The sequence below is a fragment of the Oncorhynchus masou genome, unplaced genomic scaffold (genome assembly GCF_036934945.1).
Source record: "Oncorhynchus masou masou isolate Uvic2021 unplaced genomic scaffold, UVic_Omas_1.1 unplaced_scaffold_3226, whole genome shotgun sequence".
NCBI lineage: Eukaryota > Metazoa > Chordata > Actinopteri > Salmoniformes > Salmonidae > Oncorhynchus > Oncorhynchus masou.
In genome coordinates, this window is record NW_027009641.1 from 1 (window position 1) to 24171 (window position 24171).

Here is a 24171-nt window from a genome sequence, read left to right on the forward strand (position 1 = left end):
CTAACGTTTGGTTCTCTCCATGGCAGGTCTTCATGGCTAACATTTTGGTTTCTCCCCTTGGCAGGTCTTCATGGCCAACGTTGTTCCAGTTCTGCTTCATCGTCCTCCCCATGATGTTTTTCAGCGTGTTCAACGCCATCACTGACAGCATGCTGACAAAGACTGTGCCTTCCTCCGATACCGGTGAGACAATTAAGTGTTTCAAACACATATGTTGAGAAATGTGAAGGGGGTATCAGTTAAACAGTAAATCATTGGCTAACCTAACAACAACAACAAAAACGTAAAAAAAATTGCCTACAGAGAAAGAATCACACTTGGTGTCATAACATTCTCAAAGAAACAGTTGAGCATTGAAGTGCAACTTCTGTCTGTTTTGCTCTGGACATTTTTCTGATTGGTTCTATTCACTTTCTGCAGGCACGATGCTGGGGCCTGTGTGCCTCAGTAACTTCTGCTCCGCACCATCGGCCCCACTATTGGAGGCTTCTTGTATCACCACGGAGGCCTCTTTGGGTTCATCCAGTTTGCTGAACATGGTCGTGTTTGTGTTTATGCTTAGAAATATGGTCAACAGCAAAGATGAGCACAGAGAATGACATTCCACAGACTTAAATACATAGGGCATTTTAAAAGTGACCTAAATATAATTTTATATTATCAGAGAATGTAATTATATTTCTATAATGGACAAAAATATAAAATGCAACATAGTAAAAACTAGGAAATTGTTGTGAGTTACAGTTCATGTTGATTGTGGCCTGTGGAATGTTGTCCCACTCCTCTTTCAATCGCTGTGTGAAGTTGCTTGATATTGGCTGGGAACTGGAACACGCTGTCGTACACGCCGATCCAGATAATCCCAAACATGCTCAATGGGTGACATGTCTGGTGAGTATGCAGGCCATGGAAGAACTGGGACATTTTCAGCTTCCAGGAATTGTGTACAGATCCTTGCAACATGGAGGTGATGACATGAATCATGAGGTGATGACGGTGAATGAATGGCACGACAATGTGCCTAGGATCTCGCTTACAGGGATCTTTGTGCATTCAAATTGCCATCGATAAAATGCAATTGTGTTCATTGTCCGTAATTTATGCCTGCCCATAACACCAATGGGCACTCTGTTCACATCAGCAAACCACTCGCACACACGCCGACATACACGTGGTCTGCGGTTGTGAGGCCGGTTGGATGTACTATCAAATTCTCTAAAACGATAGAGGCGGCTTATGGTAGAGAAAAACATTCATTCTCTGGCAACAGCTCTGGTGGACATTCCTTCAGTCACATGCTAATTGCACACTTCCTCAAAACTTGAGATATCTGTAGTATTGTTTTAATGGAAAAAAAGCCTGCACATTTGACTGGCCTTTTATTGTCCTGTAATGATCATGCCGTTTAATCAGCTTCATGATGTCACACCTGTCAGGTGGATGGGTTATCTTGGCAAAGGAGAAATGCTCACTAACAGGGACGTAAACAAATTTGTGCACAACATTTGAGAAAAAAGCTTTTTGTGCGCATGGAACATCTCTGGGATCAGAACGCTCAGAAGACCAGTTGTTTGCTGGAGATTCCACTTACATATAAAATCCTTTGTTGATTTTGCAGATGTGATTTTTGTGTTTCTGTCAAACAGAAGGTGGTGTGTGTGTGTGGAGGGGGGGCAATAAACCCAATCTATTAGTAACTAGTAGATGGTCACTGCTGTAGTTGTGTTAGCTCTACAGAATTAATTTAGTATTTGCTCAACCATTTCAAAACTGAAGAAACAAAATAATGTTTGGTGAAAAAGCTTTTATTTTTATTTTTTATGTTTATTTCAAGGTCTCACAAATTCCATATTTCTATAAAAGATGTCTCATCCTCTGCTATCGTTGTAACATGCCTAACACCTGCTCAAAGCATGTTATTTTGTCATGTAAAAGACCAAAACCCCCAAGGAAGCCTCTGGAACAAATGTTTCTGTGATCATCTCTGCATTGCAATCTGTGCATTAATTCAACTTCACTGTGTATCAACCTCACCGGCCTCTCTGTCATAATATCAGAATTTAAAAAAGGAATGATATGCAGTCATGGTGGAGAGGGAAATGAAACCTCAATGGACGGCTGAAGGACACGCTGCCAACCAATAACAGCACTGAATAGCAGTTTGCAGTGGAGAGCGAAAACTATCTACAGTACATGGAAGCCTGGGCCAACAAAGGGTTTCAGAGGACTCATTTTCCTTTCAACAGACAAACTGTTGTCTACAGGGATAGTTCACTTGAATGTCATCATTTCTTCAGCTTGCAGGTTGTCGTCGGGCCAGGGAGTGTCTACAACTACAAATAGTAGGTTATTATTACTTTGCTAAAGCAACCACAGACACACTTTAGTCGCTATCGACTACCCCCAGGCGTGGTTTTACGCAGAGTTCATTTTGGCACGCAATTTAGTTAAAGCTAAAACAAGTGAAACAGGTTATCAATACCAACCTAGCCGGTGGAAGCTGTAGGAAAGGAACTGAATCTGAACTGTAGTTGCAGTCAATCACAAAAACAAAACAAAAAAAATGATCAATTACTGATTTTGATTGAACCAACCCTTTAAAGTGACCCCATGGAGTGCAGCAGAGGAGCCCAGGTTGTGTCTCAAGGTCTTAAACACTGGGAGGGTGGATGCATCTCAATAGTCGAATGCGGTTTCATCTCCTCACCTTTCACCTGCTCTAATGTAAAAGAGGTGGAGAGGAGAAGGAAAATAACCCTCCACCGTACTGACTTGTCAACTCAGGATAAGAGGAGACGAGGAGATCATTCTTTAGACTATTGAAACACACCCAGGGTCTCTGGCCTCAGCATCACCAATAGTCAGGCCCTCCAGGAATTCACAGTGATTTTTTTTGTGTAATTTTCTGAGAGAGAAAAAAAAAGCTGTATTTTGCTACTGCAATTCTGCATGGCGATATACGATGATTCTGCATGGCGATATACGATGATTTTGTACAATTGGTCTGGAAAATACACTGATGAGGGAAAAGTTTTGTCGTGTGGCTTGAATGAACTATATTACACGGTAAATGTGAGGTGATTGGTTGAAATTGCAAGCTCTCTTGTGCTGTGGTGATGGGTACATTTTATGCGATAATACTGCGACGATTGGACTGCTTTATTCGGAGTGCGGTGATTGGTCAAATTTGCAACCACTCACATAATATGCAGGGAATTGTTGATTTAGCAAAAAAAAGAAAATGATTGGAGGAACTGAATAACGACAAATGAGGACAGAACTATTGCTATGGGCGGAGCGCGGGAGGGGGCGGAGCAGCGTCCTCCAGGGGGCGTGTTCAGCAGGACGCAACGTTCGGGAACGTTCAGATAGAAATATGCCATGTAAAACAAACATGCTTCTCTCTGACGTGTAGATTCAGGAATCATGTCGACTACAATAGTGGCGCAAACCATCTGTGACATTCGAGAACGTTTGACAACTGAACGAGGCCCAGGACTCTCAGCAGCCATTTTGATTGGTCTGGAGATACTTGGTGCAGTTTCTCCTGGGCCTCGTGGAGTTTCCGCAGCTTCTGGTCTGTCCCTTACTGAGATCCTTCCTCCACGTCATGCGTGGGGAAACCCCTGTTGGAGGAGCAGTACGTGTCTGTTAAAACACTTGATGTTCAATAAAGCCTTGTAGCCACTCCAGATATCAAGGAGGTTTACAGTTGTTGGATATTTACCGCCTCGTCAAAGCTGGAATACTTGTCGGTTTCAGAGCGGAACATATCGCACGGGGAGATTTTCATCTTCGCCAGTTTGGCCAACTGTGATGAAACCAACCATGAACAGAGACACATCAATATCCCTGCATCTAGACATGATGCTGGTAACATCAGTATTACTGCTCTCAGATCAGTTAGCAGAGGGGACACAATATACCTGCATCTAGACATGAGGCTGGTAACATCAATATTACTGCTCTCAGATCAGTTAGCAGAGGATTCACATCAATACACCTGCATCTAGGACATGAGGCTAACATTAATACTGCTCTCAGATCAGTTAGTGGAGGACTCGGAAGACAGTGGTCCTGCCATAGATAAAGGACTCTCCTTAGAGGACTCATCATCTTTGGTGGAAGTCCCTCTATCCATCTCTATGGTCCTACTAACCTCCTGCTCCTGCTTCTTCTTGGCAGCCTCCTCCTTCTTGTTCTTCTTCTCGTCCTCCATCTTCTTTTTCTCATTCCTCTCCCTCAGCAGGGTCTCTTTGTCCACCAGCTTCACCACAGTGGGAAGGCCTGACATTGACAAGACAACACAGCCAGTCATCACTGTGGCTGCTACTAGTTTTCGCTGATCTATAGTGTGTGTGTGTGTGTGTGTGTGTGTGTGCATATTGTGGTCAGTGCATTTACCTTCATGGTCTTCTAGACGCACCCCAGCTCAGGTAAGGTGTCATTACGGACCACGTCACACAGCTGTAGAACCTCTGTCACTGAGAACACAGACAGTCAGAGAGAACACAGACAGACAGAGAGAACAGAGACAGAGAGAACAGAGACAGAGAGAACAGAGACAGAGAACAGAGACAGAGACAGAGAGAACAGAGACAGAGAACAGAGACAGAGAGAAACAGAGACAGAGAGAACAGAGACAGAGAGAACAGAGACAGAGACAGAGAACAGAGACAGAGAACAGAGACAGAGAGAACAGAGAGAACAGAGACACAGAGACAGAGAGAACAGAGACAGAGAGAACAGAGACAGAGAGAACAGAGACAGAGAGAACAGAGACAGAGAGAACAGAGACAGAGAGAACAGAGAGAACAGAGACAGAGAGAACAGAGACAGAGAGAACAGAGACAGAGAGAACAGAGACAGAGAGAACAGAGACAACAGAGACAGAGAACAGAGACAGAGAGAACAGAGACAGAGAGAACAGAGACAGAGAGAACAGAGACAGAGAACAGAGACAGAGAGAACAGAGACAGAGAGAACAGAGAGAACAGAGACAGAGAGAACAGAGACAGAGAGAACAGAGACAGAGAGAACAGAGACAGAGAGAACAGAGACAGAGAGAACAGAGACAGAGAGAACAGAGACAGAGAGAACAGAGACAGAGAACAGAGACAGAGAGAACAGAGACAGAGAACAGAGACAGAGAGAACAGAGACAGAGAGAACACAGACAGAGAGAACAGAGACAGAGAGAACAGAGACAGTCACCACGTCTACAAGCCTCACATTTCTAGCAGCAGGCAACTGTGTTCAATTATTAGTATTTTTGTTGAATAACTTGGGAGGAAGTATTTACCATTCTGTTCTCTGGCAATTCTGCGAACAGATTCTCTGAAGTCTGACAGCACCTTCAGATAGGGCATCACCGTGGTCTCCATCTGCAAGCAGCCTCAGTTAGCTTGACTAGAAACGTCCACAGAATCACAACGTCTACGAGAACACGGATATAATAATAACAATATGATTCATTTTAAGTGACTTAGTCATACATACATGCATATGGGTGATCCCGGGAATCAAACCCTCTATCCTGGCATCGCAAACACCATACACTACCAACTGAGCAACAGAGGACCACTACCAACTGAGGAGAGATGGTGGTGGCCAATCCCAACAGTAGATCATGTTGAAAGCACCTCGACTGCCGAGAAGCAGCCTGGTATCTCCAGGGCAATACTTACAGTGCCTTGCGAAAGTATTCAGCCCCCTTGAACTTTGCGACCTTTTGCCACATTTCAGGCTTCAAACATAAAGATATAAAACTGTATTTTTTTGTGAAGAATCAACAACAAGTGGGACAAAATCATGAAGTGGAACGACATTTATTGGATATTTCAAACTTTTTTAACAAATCAAAAACTGAAAAATTGGGTGTGCAAAATTATTCAGCCCCTTTACTTTCAGTGCAGCAAACTCTCTCCAGAAGTTCAGTGAGGATCTCTGAATGATCCAATGTTGACCTAAATGACTAATGATGATAAATACAATCCACCTGTATGTAATCAAGTCTCTGTATAAATGCACCTGCACTGTGATAGTCTCAGAGGTCCGTTAAAAGCGCAGAGAGCATCATGAAGAACAAGGAACACACCAGGCAGGTCCGAGATACTGTTGTGAAGAAGTTTAAAGCCGGATTTGGATACAAAAAGATTTCCCAAGCTTTAAACATCCCAAGGAGCACTGTGCAAGCGATAATATTGAAATGGAAGGAGTATCAGACCACTGCAAATCTACCAAGACCTGGCCGTCCCTCTAAACTTTCAGCTCATACAAGGAGAAGACTGATCAGAGATGCAGCCAAGAGGCCCATGATCACTCTGGATGAACTGCAGAGATCTACAGCTGAGGTGGGAGACACTGTCCATAGGACAACAATCAGTCGTATATTACACAAATCTGGCCTTTATGGAAGAGTGGCAAGAAGAAAGCCATTTCTTAAAGATATCCATAAAAAGTGTCGTTTAAAGTTTGCCACAAGCCACCTGGGAGACACACCAAACATGTGGAAGAAGGTGCTCTGGTCAGATGAAACCAAAAATTGAACTTTTTGGCAACAATGCAAAACGTTATGTTTGGCTTAAAAGCAACACAGCTCAACACCCTGGACACACCATACCCACTGTCAAACATGGTGGTGGCAGCATCATGGTTTGGGCCTGCTTTTCTTCAGCAGGGACAGGGGAGATGGTTAAAATTGATGGGAAGATGGATGGAGCCAAATACAGGACCATTCTGGAAGAAAACCTGATGGAGTCTGCAAAAGACCTGAGACTGGGACGGAGATTTGTCTTCCAACAAGACAATGATCCAAAACATAAAGCAAAATCTACAATGGAATGGTTTAAAAATAAACATATCCAGGTGTTAGAATGGCCAAGTCAAAGTCCAGACCTGAATCCAATCGAGAATCTGTGGAAAGAACTGAAAACTGCTGTTCACAAATGCTCTCCATCCAACCTCACTGAGCTCGAGCTGTTTTGCAAGGAGGAATGGGAAAAAATTTCAGTCTCTCGATGTGCAAATCTGATAGACATTCCCCAAGCGACTTACAGCTGTAATCGCAGCAAAAGGTGGCGCTACAAAGTATTAACTTAAGGGGGCTGAATAATTTTGCACGCCCAATTTTTCAGTTTTTGATTTGTTAAAGTTTAAAAGATCCAATAAATGTCGTTCCACTTCATGATTGTGTCCCACTTGTTGTTGATTCTTCACAAAAAAATACAGTTTTATATCTTTATGTTTGAAGCCTGAAATGTGGCAAAAGGTCGCAAAGTTCAAGGGGGCCAAATACTTTCGCAAGGCACTGTATATCCACATGGTGACCATCTCCTCCCACTGGGAATCCAATAGCAGCCTGGTATCTCCAGGGCAATACCTACATCCACATGGTGACCATCTCCTCCCACTGGGAATCCAATAGCAGCCTGGTATCTCTAGGGCAATACTTACATCCACATGGTGACCATCTCCTCCCACTGGGAATCCAATAGCAGCCTGGTATCTCCAGGGCAATACTTACATCCACATGGTGACCATCTCCTCCCACTGGGAATCCAATAGCAGCCTGGTATCTCCAGGGCAATACTTACATCCACATGGTGACCATCTCCTCCCACTGGGAATCCAATAGCAGCCTGGTATCTCCAGGGCAATACTTACATCCACATGGTGACCATCTCCTCCCACTGGGAATCCAATAGCAGCCTGGTATCTCCAGGGCAATACTTACATCCACATGGTGACCATCTCCTCCCACTGGGAATCCAATAGCAGCCTGGTATCTCCAGGGCAATACTTACATCCACATGGTGACCATCTCCTCCCACTGGGAATCCAATAGGCTCGGTCCCTTCAATGGCCCCAAAGGTCTACAGCACAGACAGGGTTAGAGAACTTCATCAGAACAAAAGGGATGTGGTCCCCTGATAAGTAAAAGCACTGAATAGGTTTCCATCTTAGCTATAGTGGTGTAAATATCACGTGACCCAGGTTTTCACTTTCTACATCGCCGCTTCTCATGTTTAATTACTGAATGTGTTCACGAGATTTGCGTGATGGCACCGTTGTTTAGTCATGCCCTTCAAAATGGGTTAATCTGGAACAGCCGACTTCAGCTCTGGTCTTGTGAGTGTAATACCGGGGTGTATTCACTAGGAACCAAACGGAACCAAACGGAACCAAACAGGGAGGAACTGAATTTGTCCAATAGAAACTCATTTTGGTGGCAACAACATTTTGCAACAGTGTGCAATGAATGAATACACCCCCTGGTATGCTGCACAAGCTCTCCCTCACCTTGAGCATGTCAGTCAGGTAGAGAGCGATGCTCTTCATCAGCATGCGGTTGGGCTGCAGCTTGGAGCTCTTCCTACTGGCTATGTAGGTGTTGCTCTGGGTTACCAGCGCCCTCATCTCCTCCATGGTGCTGCGCGTGTCCACGTTGTCACACAGCGCCGCGTGGACTGCTGCCTTCCTCTCATAGAAACTACAGACAGGGACAGTGGAGGAGTGGGCGGGGTTTACTCTCATAGAAACTACAGACAGGGACAGTGGAGGAGTGGGCGGGGTTTACTCTCATAGAAACTACAGACAGGGACAGTGAAGGAGCGGGCGGGGTTTACTCTCATAGAAACTACAGACAGGGACAGTGAAGGAGTGGGTGGGGTTTACTCTCATAGAAACTACAGACAGGGACAGTGGAGGAGCGGGTGGGGTTTACTCTCATAGAAACTACAGACAGGGACAGTGGAGGAGCGGGCGGGGTTTACTCTCATAGAAACTACAGACAGGGACAGTGGAGGAGCGGGCGGGGTTTACTCTCATAGAAACTACAGACAGGGACAGTGAAGGAGTGGCGGGGTTTACTCTCATAGAAACTACAGACAGGGACAGTGAAGGAGCGCAGGAGGAGTGGGCGGGGTTTACTCTCATAGAAGCTACAGACAGGGACAGTGAAGGAGCGGGCGGGGTTTACTCTCATAGAAGCTACAGACAGGGACAATAGAGGAGTGGGCGGGGTTTACTCTCATAGAAGCTACAGACAGGGACAATAGAGGAGTGGGCGGGGTTTACTCTCATAGAAGCTACAGACAGGGACAATAGAGGAGTGGGCGGGGTTTACTCTCATAGAAGCTAGAGACAGGGACAGTGGAGGAGTGGGCGGGGTTTACTCTCATAGAAGCTACAGACAGGGACAATGGAGGAGTGGGCGGGGTTTACTCTCATAGAAGCTCCAGACAGGGACAATGCTAGTGGGGGTTTCCTCTCTAGTCTACACATGGAGCTGCCACCAGGGGGCAGTCATTCAGAACAAATGATTAAGTGGTACATTGTTAGAGTACTGCAACACAGGTTTGTCATAAAACATGACATTACATGGAATGACTAATGACTACTAAGGTCATATCAGAACTCTTTACCAAAATCCTGTTATGAAGCTCGAAACATTGAAACCTTATTGAAGCCTTCAGATGTTTCGGTTTTTGTGTGCCATGCCTCATAAGACAGGTTTTATTTTTTTTATTTTTTTTTAAAGGTCCTTCCAGGCCACAAGCTCCAAGGGACTTTAACAACCCCATAACGAAGGCATTATTACCAAACCTTCAAAACGAAGTCGTATCGACTATTAACACCAGGCTTGCGACGTTTCTCCTCTCACCTCTCGTTGAGCTCCATCTCTGCTGCCTCCCATTTCTCAAACTGTCCGGTGACGTCACAGGGAGCTCGGAGAATGTCTTTGACGTTGAGGAAAAACTCCTGTTGAGGAGAGGAAGAGGAATAAATAAGAAAGAAAGTCCCCTTGTGGCCAGCGGACTCGAACAGGTGCACTTTGTGTCCTCAGAGCCGGAGAGTAGAAGAAAAACTAAAACAATTTCATGAAAATAAACACTCCTACGCTAACAAGCTAACACGCTAGCTGCTCCTGTACACTTCCAGTCTGCAGACAGGGACAATGGAGGAGTTGGCGATGGCCCTATCAGAGCCGGCGCCAGAATGAATCAGTTGGACAGGCATTTGACTTCCACAATTGACAGAGACGCGCTCCAACAAGCAGCGAGACAGCGCCCCTCTGTCTCAGTATGTTTAACCCATGTATCTGATGCTATCTGGCCAAAAAGAGTATTGCAAGTCATACTTTTCTTTTATGGGTTTTATAGTATCGTAGTAAATGTGGCATGAATACAACCAGTCATGATGTTTTCATCCGATTGTTAAACAAGTCACTTCAAAAAAAGTAGGTTACCTTTGTACATCTGCCCCTGAACAGGCAGTTAACCCACTGTTCCTAGGCCGTCATTGAAAATAAGAATTTGTTCTTAACTGACTTGCCTAGTTAAATAAATAAATAAAAATTGTCCCAAATAATGATTCGGGGCGGCAGGTTAGCCTAGTAGTTAGAGCGTTGGACTAGTAACCGGAAGGTTGCAAGTTCAAACCCCCGAGCTGACAAGGTACAAATCTGTCGTTCTGCCCCTGAACAGGCAGTTAACCCACTGTTCCTAGGCAGTCATTGAAAATAAGAATTTGTTCTTAACTGACTTGCCTGGTTAAATAAAGGTCAAATAAATTAATAAAAAAATTACAGCATTCGAACAGTGCACCGGGCAACTTTCCTTAAATTCACAAGTGTCTGAAACTATCTCACCGGAGAAAACATCCCAGCGGGCAAAGCAGCTTATATGTAGCAGTCTGGCCCCAAAAAATGATAACATGGGCCACACATACTGAGACAGAGGGGCGCTGTTTCGCTCAGATGATCCGTCACACAAATAAATAATTAACATTGAAATATTTTATTTAGACGGGTAGCGCGGGGCCAAGCCCCTAAGACCTGCCCTTAACGCAGGCCCTGGGCTCCAGAAACTACCTTCAAACTACACACAAGAGACATAAAAGGACCAAAATGTTGACCTACCTGTTTAAGACTAGAGAGAAGTACCTCTGGGCTATATTATCACTTACATTCAGGAATTTCTCGTAGTGGACAGCCGACTCCATGGTGCTGGAGGAGTAATCCAGGGTGTCCTTCCAGGAATGCATCAGGAAGGCTAGACGGAGCTGCCGAGCTGAGGGGAACACACAGAGAACAGCTGTTAGCTTGCACGCAGACGCCACACACACACACACACACACTCCTGACACCCACATTAACATAATGCTATTGTTTTAATGGCTACTGAGAAGTTTCTTCACCTGTGTTCTTCGCCAGGGCATCCTTGATGGTGATGAAGTTCTTGAGAGATTTGGACATCTTGCAGCCTGCATGGTCAGGTGACCAGTGTGCAGGAAGTAGCGAACCCAGTGGTCGTTCTCCAAAAGTAAGCCTCGTGGACAGGTATCCTGCTTGTTGTTCAACTTGAATACTACGGTTACATTCCAATTCCTACACTTCTCCCCTGAAGTGTACACTCATTCACTCGCCCTTGTGGACTTTGCTGCTACTATAGGCCAATGCTTTCAAATCCTAGAGGGGGAGTGAACAAGTGCACACTTTGAGTGCACAAACAGAACACTGTCCATGTCATAGAAACAGATTACTTGAGGCAAAACCCTTACCTCGGACTGAGCCAACTCGTTATCGTGATGGGGGAATCGGAGGTCAAACCCTCCCCCGTGGATGTCCATGGACTCTCCCAAGATGGAACCAGCCATAGCGGAACATTCGATATGCCAGCCAGGCCGACCCTTTCCCCAGGGTGAGTCCCAGGACGGCTCCCCGGCTTAGAGGCCTTCCACAGGGCAAAGTCATTCTGCGACCTCTTCTCACTGAGCTGGTCTGCTGAGACACTCAGATCTCCTGCAGGACACAGGGACGACCAATAACTCACATACATTGTAGCACTTTGTGGTTTTTAAAAGCTCTTTATAAATGATCGATATTATTACCCTCTCCCTCCTGCAGAGCTTTCATGTCACCGATCGCCTCAGGTACCAGCTTGCCGTACGCGTGCTTCTGGCTGGTGGCAAACTTGGCTGTGTCAAAATAAACTGAACCGTTGGGATTCGTACCTGCCGACGGGAAAATCAAAGAAGCCGACAGAGATACAAGGATGAACTGAGAGTTGTTTTAAAACTAATTAGAGGAGGGGCCTGAATGATAACAGAGACCATCTCTCCCTTACCCGAAGCCATTGTCTAGGATCTTCTTCACAAAGTCCACGATCTCTGGGCAGTACACAAAGCTGACGCGGGTGAGTACGTCTGGGGGAAGGACCTGGTGGGGTTGCACACAGAAGAGGTGGGGGAATCAGTCATTTTAACAACCATCATCAGATTGGCACTAGAAATGTAGTCATTTTAATAGTAGAATATGATTAACAATTACAAATATTCATGTTATATTACTGCTAAAAATACTGTATGGTTTATGAGATAGGGCCCTGTGTTTTTGCATAATCGTGTGACATAAGATTTGATCCTGTGTTTTAACTCTTATCCAGAAATGAGAAGACATTATCTGAGGATGGTGCTGAACCACCTGACATAAAAAGGAAAAGAGGACAGTTTGATAAAAACACCTTGAATAAAATAAAAAGGTTACAATTCAGGTCATGTGACATAATAGTTGTGTGCTTCCACCTACATTCAAGATGACTCATCTGATAATGAGCATTGACACTAGAAAAGTTCATAGTAAAATACAATTAACAATTTATTATAAATATAAATGTTATATGAATGATAACATATGGGTTGTGTGTGTTTCCACCTACATTCAAGGCGCCCATGTCGTTGTGGTACTCCCTTCCCAGAATCCTTTGGAAGAAGAGAGAAGATGGAGTTCTCGGTCACCTGACTGCCAAATTGAGCATCCAACCAATCAGACAGCAGGTCTTTGGCCTTCTCCAGTAACACCTTCTCAAAGAACCAAAAGAACACATTTGACTTCGTTTGTCTCTGTGTTCTTTTTCATAAAAATGCGGCGACGGGAGGTTGGTGTCACCTAATCAGGAGAATTTTAATGACTGGAGCGGAATCAGGTGGAATGGTATCAAATACATCAAACACCTGGTTTCCATGGTCTCCAGGTGTTTGATGCCATTCCATGTGCTCCGTTCGGGCCATTACTCATGAGCTGGCCCTCCCTCGACTGGGCCGAGACAATCAAATGTGACTTGACTAGGTAACTCAGTCCAAACCTCTGGAAGTGTATTAGACTCACAGAACCGTAGAGACCTATGCTGTGCCAGCAGGGAGGAGATCTTACCTGAGCCAGGCGGCTGTATGTCAGCCTCCCCAGCCTTGCTCTCCACCGCCCCCTGCAGGGGTCCCAGAGCAGCAGTGACGGCAGAGCTCCAGCCTCTCCAGCATCTGTTTCTTGTCTGGGTCTGTGGTCTCGGCCAGCTTGGCCTGGAAGGGCTGCAAATGATATGGAGTGAATGGGATGTTAGAGGTGGTAATGTGGCATCCAGCGCACAAGTTCACCACTCTCTCTATATATATATGGGACTAAGTTCATTCTCACCCCCCATTACAGGGGTGAACTTAGAACCTGAGAGTATGCCCAGGACATGCCACTGTTCCCCAGTTGACCAATCACGTAGCCACACCTGGGTAAATAATGACGGATTCATATGTCATGAACTTTCTAGACACTATAAAGAGTTTGATGTCTTACCCCTCTGGCACTAAAGGACATCCTGCAGTACCTGGGCAGCCGCTGGCTTCTTTCTCTCTGTACTGTTCCAGAAGGTAGTTCTGTCTGGCCCGCCTGATGATCTGACACACAGACAAATGATCGCTAACCATTCAGCCAACGGTTTAGTTTTCACGACAGAAGGGCGAGACGTGTTGTTTTGTACCACTGCTGGTTACCTTGTCATCTATGTCAGTAATGTTCATGCAGTAGAACACGTCATATTTGAAATAGTTCATCAGAATCCGTCGGAGGATATCAAAAGATATGTAAGATCTGAAACACAAAAAGAAATAAAATCATTTGACTTGGACACACATCTTAACATTCAAACACTGAAACTGATCTAAAAGGTTCTACAGCAGGAAACAGTGTTACTTCTAGACTATTATTTTCCAGAACCAGTTATGAGTCAGGAAAGTATGACCTTTGTTCCATCAAAATGTCATTATAAAAATGTAATAATTAAAGATGCACTATGCATAAATCACCCCCCCCCCCCCCCCCCATTTACTGATTGCTGAAATTCAAATAGTTTTACTTAATTTCAGTTTCTGTGACAAAACAAACAAGTGGTGGGCTTTAGACCTTATCGTATCATCTAGACTACCAAACATTTCAGTTAAATCCACAACGTTGTATTTGTGCTGTTTGAAGTTGCTGTACAAAACCCAAAGTAAAAGATAAAACTAAATTAAGAACGGGGAGCATAGAAATACCACACGAGAAAAAATTGTCTAAGAAACTGTAGATCTGTCTTATGAATTTGTCTGCTGGTCATTAGGTACATACTGTAACTTTAAAAATCATTTTATTAAGTTAGGTGAGTTGTGGGAGCCCTTATCAGGTTTGCCACCTCACCGCATTTTCATATGACATATTTCTGGTTTTTCTTCTATTTGTGTGACTACTGGAATAAACCTATTGGACTATAGACTAAACTCCATTGACTATAGACTATACCCATTGACTATAGATTATATCTATTGACTATATCTATTGGACTATACCTATTGGACTATACCTATTGGACTATAGACTATACCCATTGGACTATAGACTATACCCATTGACTATAGACTATACCCATTTGACTATAGACATACCCATTGACTATAGACTATACCCATTGACTATACCTATTGACTATACCCATTGACTATACCATTGGACTTTACTCATTGGACATCATACCCATTGACTATAGACTATACCCATTGGACTATAGACTATACCATTGACTATACCCATTGGACTATGGACTAAACCTATTGACTATAGACTATACCCATTGACTATAGACTAAACCTATTGACTATAGACTAAACCCATTGACTATAGACTATACCCATTGGACTATAGACTAGGTCTATTGGACTATAGACCATACCCATTGACTATAGACTATATCCATTGACTATAGACTATACCCATTGACTATAGACTATACCATTGACTATAGACTATACCCATTGACTATACCCATTGGACTATACCCATTGACTATAGACTATACCCATTGGACTATGGACTAAACCTATTGGACTATAGACTATACCCATTGGACTATAGATTAAAACCCATTGACTATAGACTATACCTATTGGACTATAGACTATACCCATTGGACTATAGACTATACTCCATTGACTATAAACTATACCCATTGACTATAGACTATACCTATTGGACTATGGACTATACCTATTGACTACAGACTAAACCTATTGACTATAGCCAGAAGCCTGAATCTAATGTGACCAGCTAGTACCATTTATGGTGAGGCTACCGCATTCCTGAAAAAGGTTGACTTGCGCTTCGCTTTCACAATGAATGTCCCTTTCACTGTACCCATCCGTGTATGTGGACAATACATCTATCATTATTATAATCTTCAGAACATGAGTCATGACAATGTTGGAGATGAAGTTAGGGAGTATTCTGTGAAAATAGTAATTACCGTGTTGTACCAAGTGCAACGGTCAGTAATATTTTCTATTGGACAATAGACCAAACCTATTGGACAATAGACCAAACCTATTGACTATAGACTATACCCATTGGACAATACCTATTGACTATAGACTATTGGACTATAGACTATTGGACTATAGACTATACCTACTGGGCTACACCTATTATACTATAGACTACACCTATTGGACTAAACCTATTGGAGTAAACAGCTCTTTGCTGCGAGGTGTGGCTGTCACAAACTGCCTGTCTTGTTATTTCCTGAAGTGAACTTACCTGGCATGTCCGCATGTGAGAGGCATCATAGACAGTGGGTCCGCAGCAGTACCACGACACCTTGTTTCCATTCTGGGGAACAAACAGCTCCTGCAATAATAACAGTCTGGTATTAATAACAGAACATTTAGCAGACACTTTTATCCAATATTAACAGTCTGGTATTAATAACAGTCCATTTATCCAATAATAACATTCTGGTATTAATAACAGTCCATTTATCCAATAATAACAGTCTGGTACACACAGTCCATTTATCCAATAATAACATTCTGGTATTAATAGTCCATTTATCCAATAATAACATTCTGGTATTAATAACAGTACATTTATCCAATAATAACAGTCTGGTATTAATAACAGTCCATTTATCCAATAATAACAGTCTGGTATTAATAACAGTCCATTTATCCAATTTAACAGTCTGGTATTAATAACAGTACATTTATCCAATAATAACAGTCTGGATTAATAACAGTACATTTATCCAATAATAACAGTCTGCATTAATAACAGTCCATTTATCCAATAATAACAGTCTGGTATTAATAACAGTCCATTTAGTGACACTTGTATCCAAAGCGTACAGTCATGCACACATTCTATGTATGGTCTTTGGAATCGAACCCATCTGGCCCTGGCTACGCCTACCAACTGAGCTACAGAGATGGGATCTAAATGTAAACCTTTATGTTGTACATTGACCACCAGTGTCCTTCTTCCTATTTGATCAGGGATTCAGCCATCCAAAATGGCTCTCCACCGGGCAAACAAAAGAAGGTTAACATGTCACCTTGGTGCGTGTGGGAGGCTGTTGTAGAGTCGCAGCTTTGCAGGTTGACTCGGTTGGGGCAGACCAGGGGTGCTGGACCTCTTCCTTTACTAAAAAAACAGAGGACATATTTAATAACAACATTAGGCAAACTTTTCTCTGAAGAGGGCATAAGGAATTGAATTTCAATCTCTGGATTAATTTATGTGATTTGAGCGGGCAACTGTCTGAGGGTATGCGAGCCACCACTCTATTCTGATGGCAACCGCCCCTGGTCTCCAGACAGGAACACCATGCAGTCTGATGACAACCACCCCTGGTCTCCAGACAGGAACACCATGCAGTCTGATGACAACCACCCCTGGTCTCCAGACAGGAACACCATGCAGTCTGATGACAACCACCCCTGGTCTCCAGACAGGACCACCATGCAGTCTGATGACAACCACCCCTGGTCTCCAGACAGGAACACCATGCAGTCTGTTGACAACCACCCCTGGTCTCCAGACAGGAACACCATGGAGTCTGTTGACAACCACCCCTGGTCTCCAGACAGGAACACCATGCAGTCTGATGACAACCACCCCTGGTCTCCAGAGCACAGGAACACCATGCAGTCTGATGACAACCACCCCTGGTCTCCAGACAGGAACACCATGCAGTCTGTTGACAACCACCCCTGGTCTCCAGACAGGAACACCATGCAGTCTGATGACAACCACCCCTGGTCTCCAGACAGGAACACCATGCAGTCTGATGACAACCACCCCTGGTCTCCAGACAGGAACACCATGCAGTCTGATGACAACCACCCCTGGTCTCCAGACAGGAACACCATGCAGTCTGATGACAACCACCCCTGGTCTCCAGACAGGAACACCATGCAGTCTGATGACAACCACCCCTGGTCTCCAGACAGGAACACCATGCAGTCTGATGACAACCACCCCTGGTCTCCAGACAGGAACACCATGCAGTCTGATGACAACCACCCCTGGTCTCCAGACAGGAACACCATGCAGTCTGATGACAACCACCCCTGGTCTCCAGACAGGAACACCATGCAGTCTGTTGACAACCACCCCTGGTCTCCAGACAGGAACACCATGCAGTCTGATGACAACCACCCCTGGTCTCCAGACAGGAACACCATGCAGTCTGATGACAACCACCCCTGGTCTCCAGACAGGAACACCATGCAGTCTGATGACAACCACCCCTGGTCTCCAGACAGGAACACCATGCAGTCTGATGACAACCACCCCTGGTCTCCAGACAGGAACACCATGCAGTCTGTTGACAACCACCCCTGGTCTCCAGACAGGAACACCATGCAGTCTGATGACAACCACCCCTGGTCTCCAGAGCACAGGAACACCATGCAGTCTGATGACAACCACCCCTGGTCTCCAGACAGGAACACCATGCAGTCTGATGACAACCACCCCTGGTCTCCAGACAGGAACACCATGCAGTCTGATGACAACCACCCCTGGTCTCCAGACAGGAACACCATGCAGTCTGATGACAACCACCCCTGGTCTCCAGACAGGAACACCATGCAGTCTGTTGACAACCACCCCTGGTCTCCAGACAGGAACACCATGCAGTCTGTTGACAACCACCCCTGGTCTCCAGACAGGAACACCATGCAGTCTGATGACAACCACCCCTGGTCTCCAGACAGGAACACCATGCAGTCTGTTGACAACCACCCCTGGTCTCCAGACAGGAACACCATGCAGTCTGTGGGCCTTCATCAAAGATACAGGCCTGCTACCAGTAGACTTAGTTTGCGTGGGGTGAAGTGTGGAAAGCAACACACTAGCTAGCCCTCAAAGTGCGTGTCAAAAACAAACAAAACCCACACAGGAAGGAACACAAGTGTGATGAAAAAAACAAAACAATTCAGGGATGGGAAAGAGTCCAGTGAAACAACCAAGCGGTGGTCCTCCTGCCACGAGCCGTTAACACTTGACAAATGAATACAGGACTAAAAGAACGTTAGACTTCGATGATTGCAAAATGCTAATCATGCAAATGTTATTATGTGTCCATATTGAACAGGTGCTTGGGCTATATCTGACACTATGAGTCCATATTGAACAGGTGCTTGGGCTATATCTGACACTATGAGTCCATATTGAACAGGTGCTTGGGCTATATCTGACACTATGAGTCCATATTGAACAGGGGCTTGGGCTATATCTGACACTATGAGGCCATATTGAACAGGGGCTTGGGCTATATCTGACACTATGAGTCCATATTGAACAGGTGCTTGGACTATATTCGACACTATGAGTCCATATTGAACAGGTGCTTGGGCTATATCTGACACTATGAGTCCATATTGAACAGGGGCTTGGGCTATATCTGACACTAAGAGTCCATATTGAACAGGTGCTTGGGCTATATCTGACACTATGAGTCCATATTGAACAAGGGCTTGGGCTATATCTGACACTATGAGTCCATATTGAACAGGTGCTTGGGCTATATCTGACACTATGAGTCCATATTGAACAGGGGCTTGGGCTATATCTGACACTATGAGTCCATATTGAACAGGGGCTTGGGCTATCTGACACTATGAGTCCATATTGAACAGGTGCTTGGGCTATATCTGACACTATGAGTCCATATTGAACAGGGGCTTGGGCTATATCTGACACTCATGAGGCCAGTTATTGAACAGGGGCTTGGGCTATATCTGACACTATGAGTCCATATTGAACAGGTGCTTGGACTATATTGACACTATGAGTCCATTGAACAGGTGCTTGGGCTATATCTGACACTATGAGTCCATATTGAACAGGGGCTTGGGCTATATCTGACACTATGAGTCCATATTGAACAGGTGCTTGGGTTATATCTGACACTATGAGTCCATATTGAACAGGGGCTTGGGCTATATCTGACACTATGAGTCCATATTGAACAGGTGCTTGGGCTATATCTGGACACTCATGAGTCCATATTGAACAGGGGCTTGGGCTATATCTGACACTATGAGTCCATATTGAACAGGGGCTTGGGCTATATCTGACACTATGAGTCCATATTTAACAGGGGCTTGGGCCATATCTGACACTACGAGTCCATATTGAACAGGGTCTTGGGCTATATCTGACACTACGAGTCCATATTGAACAAGGGCTTGGCCTATATCTGACACTATGAGTCCATATTGAACAGGGGCTTGGGCTATATCTGACACTATGAGTCCCTATTGAACAGGGGCTTGGGATATATCTGACACTATTAAGCTTCTATGAAGCTCTTGCCCAATGTACTGCTGCTGAAATAATGAAGGATAGGCCCATCAGCTTTACATGTAGCATCTCATTTTAGAGGGTCTGTCAGCAGAACACAAGGTATTGCCAGAAGCCTGGATCTAATGTGACCAGCTAGTACCATTTATGGTTATACTACCATATTACTGGAAAAGGTTTAATTACGCTTTCGCTTTCACAATGAATGTCCCCTTTCACTGTACCCATCCGGTGTATTTGACAATAAAACATTTTTTTTTTAAACAAGTGCTGGAGACAGTAGCTATGAGTATTCTGTGAAAATAGTTGTGACTGGTATACCGAGCATCACGAAGCAAACAGTACAACGGTCAGGACTACTCTCACAGAATACTCTTAGCTACGGACACCGTCTCCAGGACTTGTCATAACTCATGTTCTGGAAGAAAATAACAAATGTTGTATTGTCACATACACCAGATAGGTGCAGTGAAAGGTGACATTCATTGTGAAAGTGAAATTCAACCTTTACCCACAATCCACTCCAGCCCCTGATGATGAGATCTGTTTTTGTGTGGCCCCCACCCCCTCAAAAGGTGCCCATCCCTGATTTAAATACATTCGGAATGCCTGATCATAGGTAGAAGAATGACATTAATTTCATTGACTATTTAAATAGCTAACCTTACCGACATTCCAAAGTGACCATGCACTATCGGTCTAGTCTAGGGGGGGGGCATGACTGCCCTTATGCAGTGGGCTCCTCTAGTCTAAGGGGAGCATCCCTATCCTGTCCATGGGCCCTGGACTCTACTCACTGCTGCTATCTGGGCCGGGGGTCTCCCGCTGCAGGGCTGCTATGTGCCTGTACCAGCGCAGAGCGTGCACGTGCTGCGGGGCCGGGGGCCTGTGCAGGAGCTCAAAGACCTCCTGGTCCACCCGAGAGGGGCTGAACCCAGCCAGGTAGCTGCGGGAGCTCAGGTACTCATTCAGAGCCACGGTGGCTGTGGCCTCCTCACTTGTGTGCAGCAAGAAGCCATAATCAAAGGCTGTGGAAAACAAGACGGCACACATTCACCCAAAGACAAGACACCTTTGAAAAACCAAAACTAATTTCGGATTGGTTTCGTCTCTAGACAAGGCAAAGAATTGATGCCCAAGAATGTTGTGCTGCTGTATATGTTAATCAACTGTCTTGCTGATCAATGCAATCTGAAAGTTGACAACTGGCTAAGAGCTTTGACTATTTCATCTGATTTGGTGTATTAACTTAAAGGTCCAAGCTATCATTTCAACAACCTGACCCTGTCACTTTGTTTGGTGAACTGGGGGATGGGAGTCTAACCTGTTCAATTCATAAACAGAGTTACAGGATGCAATGAGATGTGCCTTATGTACACAGTATATTCATGGTTTATTTACAAATACTCAAATGACAAAACAAACAATGCTGTATTAACCTTCCATTTTGGTGTTTTGACCACATCATTGGTTATGTTAGGACACAGCTGTACTAAGATCATAACAGCGCTGTAGGAATTCTGAACGTATTCCGTTAACCCTCCTGTTGTGTTCCTTTCATGTTATAATTCATTCTGTGTTCCCGGTCCAAAATGACCGCCCCCCCATTATAGCTGATTATGAGTCCATATTAATACATATATTATCACCTAATATTGTGTTAGATCTTTTCATCAAGTTCTTGTGAACATTACAAGTGTTGAACTTCTTTCTATTTGATATTTATGGCCTGTAGGCCTCATTGACCTGAGCTCATACAACTCCTTTTTGAGTTTAAAAAAATAATAATGTATGGATTATTTTGACTATAGCAAATACTCAGATGAAACATAGTGCTATTTATCACAGACTACTTTGTATCAAAGTTTAACAAGGACTCTCTCCTCCTCACCAGTGTCATGATCAAAGATATGATCAAGAGCCCCACATACAGTATATCGTTTGGTCATTGTGCTGCCACAGAATGAATTGTGAGCAAGGCCTCAAAAAAGCTATATACTCAGAGCTGTGAGAAAAGCCTATATTATTGAAACATTAAGCATTACTTCAGAAAATGCTAACAGGTGTGGGATCCCTTGGGAAAGATTCCTATTGGGGAAAGGTTCCGGTGGGGGCTGCCATGGAAACCAAGAAGGGGTGTGTGTGCTCAAATACACATGGATGCAGGGGTCTGGGAGATGGAAGTGTGTCCAGCTGAGGAATGGACATGTGCCTGAACAAAATGTTATACACTAATTGTAGTCTCACCCATTAATGTCGAATGACCAGGAACACCAGAGGTGTACAAAAGTTAAATAAAACACCCAAAATGTAATGAAAATCATCCAAATGTATTTGGTGTGTTCAGATCCCCTGTGTGACAAAGTTATGGAACCTTTATGACAATCAGATTAAATTAACTACATTTTTCAGAGAAACAAAACCCTTGTAAATCGTCTAATTCGACCGGAACACAGCAGGAGGGTTACCAATGGAGAGATCCCAATGTCGAGACTGTTTGTAGACCACTAGCTAGCAGTAGTAGCAGATATTTTCACAAGCCATTTCGCTAGCTTGTACAATTGATTGTTATTCTACAGATTTCCTGGAAAAGGTTGAATTGAATTTTCGCTTTCAAAATGAATGTCCATTTTCACTGTACCTGTCTGGTGTATGTGACAATACAGAACATTTTCTTCCCAGCACACGACCAATGTCAAGCGCTGGAGACAGTGACAGTAAGCTATGAGTAACGTTATTCTACTAAAATAGTCGTGACCGGTGTACCGAGCATCACGCAGCCACCAGTACACCGGTCACGACTATTTTCACAGAATACCCAAATCTACCGTCACTCTCATGACTCATGTTCTGGACATTCACTGTGAAAGCGAAAGCTTGATTCAGCCCTTTCCAGTAATACGGGTAGTATAACCATTAATAGTACTACTAGCTGGACGGCACTTTGATTTAAATACATTCGTGACGCTTGATCACACCGACAGTGTCCACCAGATTGGCTGTTGCATCACGTATGCATCGAATTGGATGCGTAGACGGCTTGACAGAAATGGTAGCAGAAGGTGAATGTTTAACTTTTGTTACACACATCTCCAGATGATGCTGCGTACCATTTTGCACAATTACGCTATAGATGTGTGTAGAATGGCATTCATTTCATTGCCTATATAAATAGCTAGCCTTACCGTAGCCAACATCCAATAATTTATATTCTGAGAACACGCATTTACCTTGAAGAGACGCTGCTGATATTTGGAAACATGAAAAACATGCATCGATTTCAGTACTTACCGAACTCTCCCGAGCTTGACATGTCCACAGTCTGCAATTTCTGATGCAACAATAACGTGCCCGACGTACACTCTCTCTCTCTCTAGTTCTAGTCTAGACCAATGGCTGTATTCTCTGACACCCGCGTTGCCTCCCGTTTTTATGGTCGTCACTAGTTACCACAGTCACAACCAATCATTTGAGGTGTGTGATTACGAGCATGCCGGCTCAGAAGACCCGCTTACCCGACCAATCAGATGAGCTAGTGTGATGACACGTATTCGGTTCACGGGAACCGCCTCGTTTTCGAAATGTAATATATTGTGTTCAAGTTAGAACCAAATTACTAAAAGACATTCGGCAACACGAATTGGCAATGTCACTAAAATGCAGAACATTTAGAAAGGATAAAAGTTTTGGGCAAATGGGGAGGTAAAGTTGCACAAAGATGTATGAATGTCACCAGGGGAAAGACAAAAGCCAAAGAGACGTAATGCTGCTGAAATGAACATGGCAGTAAGTTCAAAGACAGAGCACTAATTTCTAGCATACACTTTTACAACATTCATTTCATTTTAATAACGTTGAAATACTACACTTACAATGGAATGTTCCTCAATAAAACTGAAGATGAGACTTTGAAACGGGTGTTCCAACTCTGTGGTCACTAAGACCCGTGGCCCTTATTGAAGATGAGACTTTGAAACGGGTGTTCTAACTCTGATCACTAAAGACCCCGTGGCCCGTATTGCAAGAGTATGTCATGATGAGTATCATTTAATGTGTAGATCAAACTGTATTCCTATCATGTAATACTGTCTATACAAGTACCGTGAATAAATAATGTATTTGTAGCAATATCTGTAAAAACAAACATTTCAAACAAAGTTACTTTTGTCCTCTGACGAGGGGGCTGGATGGGCCAATAATTGTATATTTTTAAATAGTATATAAGTGGGG

General features: G+C 44.1%; 1 pseudogene; it reads right to left on the reverse strand.

Annotated features, from left to right (window-relative positions):
- Positions 1-3682: 3682 nt before the first annotated feature.
- Positions 3683-23289, reverse strand: LOC135534263 (cysteine--tRNA ligase, cytoplasmic-like; annotated as a pseudogene).
- Positions 23290-24171: the final 882 nt, after the last annotated feature.